Source organism: Aptenodytes forsteri, unplaced genomic scaffold (assembly GCF_000699145.1).
Source record: "Aptenodytes forsteri isolate BGI_AS27 unplaced genomic scaffold, ASM69914v1 Scaffold116, whole genome shotgun sequence".
Classification (NCBI taxonomy): Eukaryota; Metazoa; Chordata; class Aves; order Sphenisciformes; family Spheniscidae; genus Aptenodytes; species Aptenodytes forsteri.
In genome coordinates, this window is record NW_008795491.1 from 213750 (window position 1) to 216659 (window position 2910).

The window sequence follows — 2910 nt, forward strand, 5'->3', positions numbered from 1 at the left end:
CTGACTGAAACTCCCGCCCGGCACCGAGCGGGGCGACCCGCCCGGCCCCGCCGGGGCGGAGGGCGGGAGTTCGGTCCCCTCAGCGGCTGGCGGCACCTCGGTACCAGCGGCCGTTCGTCCCTGGTTTTAGCTTGTTTGGTCCGGCTTCTCTGGGAGTTACCGACCTCGGTAGGGAGGGGGGCAGGCAGGGGTGCAGCGCGTCGGCCGCCTCCCTGAGGTGAGGCAGCGGAAGGAAGCTTCAGCTTCTCTGAGGAAACAGAAGGAACGGCAAGGTGCGAAGGACGCTGAAGTTCAGGTTGTCTTCAGCAAGTGGCGCTTGTGCGGCCCTTCTCCGTAGCATCAGGGATGCTTGCAGTACTTTCCGTGCTTAAGAGAAACGGAGGATGACCCCCGCACTCGGAACAGGGATGGAGCGGGCTTGAAAGTGAGGAGGGCGTGGTGGCATGGCCCCCGTTTTGTGTGGGGTGGCCTCGGCTGCAGCTTGGGAGGCCCCTTTCTTCTGCTGCTTGGGGTGTGCTTGGGGCTCACCAAGCCCCTCGGTTCCTCTGCATCCTCATCGGACGTGTGCAGCAGGCGCCTGCTGAGCTGCTCACAGCGCGAGCAAAAGCAGAAATCTCACGTACGGTGTATTTAGGGTGAGCGGGGAAGATACCAAGGAGCAATGATGGTAGCTGAGCCAGGATTTCTTACTTCCAACTTTTGACTTGAATCCCTGCGTTGCCCCTAACTTTTCCATTGGATCTACGCCAGAGTAAAGCCCTGTAACAGAAACAAGCATGTACTAATTTTGAAGGCTACCATTAGTCCATGCGGCCGAACTCTAGCAATCTGCAGATGGCAGCTGAGCAGGCGCAGCTGCCTCATTCATGCAGCCCTCTTCCAAAGAGAAAAGCCATGAACATTCACCTCCCTTTTTGGGATTGCTGTGAAGGGGCAGTAACTAGATCTAAATGTATCTTTATTAACACAACCTGCGTCTACAGCTTAAATACAAAATAATCAGAAAAACAGCCAACAAAACCCAGAAAACCCAGCAACAGTTTCAGGAGCAAACAGATTACTATTACAAAAAGCAATTCGTTAGAAGATGCAATTCCAATGTGGAGAATGCAATCGCTATTTGGTAATTTTAGGAACAGAAAAGTTAATCTTGTAAAAACACTACAGCTTTGCTTTACAATCTTAAGTGTATTAGGAATACTTAAAAAACTGACTAGGAAGGAAATTGATTAATAAAATGAATATACTGTAACAAACTATGGCATTTAGTGCACAAATACTCACTAAGACGTTAAGATCTAGGAAAGAGATGATTTGAGGTGATGCTACTGTAGGTTTTGCTGTTTCTTCTTAAACTTTAGTAGGACTTTGGGACATTTCTGTTATGACAGTTTTTCTTCATTTCACCATGTTCTTCAAAATTAGTATTGTTTGATCCAAAACCAAAGAGAAGTGCTCAGGTTTAGTTAGTGTCATCCATTGCAAAAATGTTCACTCGGACAGATCACCCAGTGTTTAATAACATGCAGAGGATATATTTGTATATACAAACCATTTATTATGGCACAGAAAGGCATACAAAAATTATCAGATTAAAATGTTTATCAGTACTCTAGCTTGCACAAAAGGAATTTACGATCTTGGTCTCTCCTTGCCCTTGTACAAGGCCAACAGAGAAACCTTACGATCTTGGTCTCTCCTTCTTGCCCTTGTACAAGGCCAACAGAGAAACACTGGCTACTTTGACAACCTTGAACTCCATGAATGTCGCCAACAGCGTGACCCTTCCAACCAAAACCAGCAACCAGAATGTTGTCATTTTCCTAGAATTTAGCAGTAACCAGATCGTTAAAAACAACTGTACTATTTAATTGGAATAACAAATAAGAATAAAGTCAAGTAAGGCTAACAACCAAGACTCGCTTCGGTAAATTTACATGCGTATGTGCAGCGGAGTAGCTGCACCCCGAGCCTGTTGAAATAGCCTCAAGTTGGAAAATTCGAGCTCAATGGTTTCACAGTCCGTGTTTACTAACCAGCAGAATACAGTAGTTGTACACTCCCCAAAGTGTAGGGTGAGTAACACCGCTATTTCTGAGCGGTTGGACTGGGTCAGTTAACTTTATTGGTTTTGAATGCAGCTTATTTACCTCGATGAAGTTCAGGCAAGCACCGTTGGGAAGAAGGGCCGTTATTTTCCTGCCGTTCTGGATCAGCCAGACGCTAACATGTTGCCAGATGGAAGAGTTGGGCTGCTTCGCTTCCGCGGGTCCATCTGACGGAGGAGCAAACCGGTCACCGAGCAGCAGTTTCTTCGCGTGGGGCAGCTCCACAGTTAGTCGCTGCCGGCACCACGGTACGCAATGTGCCTGGCACGGATGCGGCCCCGTCCGCGATGCTCCCGGCTGCAGGTGCCCCGCTGGGCTCTGCAGAGGCATGCTTGCAAAGGTGGCCCCAAGATCCTGCTCTCAGGGATCTGGCTAGGTGTTTTTGTGGTGAAGTATCCCGAATTAGTAACTCTGCTGGAAACAGCTGCTTGGGAGGACTGTTGGCATCTGGGTGGAAATGGGTTGTTTTCTTCGGAGAATGCCAGCACTGTTACATAAGCAATTCTAGAATTAAATGCTTGGCTGAGCAGATAAATCCACCCGAAATCCCATAACTTATCTTAAAACTCCTGGTATAATCTGATCTCTAGCGTTGCCTGTGAAATCTGATTTCTGATGTCCCGCAGAGCTGTAAAACGAGGGGCTCTGGGGCCGACCCCCTGCGGCCGGTCCCTCGCTCCCCGGCGCCCACGCGCAGAGCTGTTAAAACGAGGGCTCTGGGGCCGACCCCCTGCGGCCGGTCCCTCGCTCCCCGGCGCCCACGCCCCGCGTTCCCCCGCAGGCGGCGGCTCCGCGCTCCGCT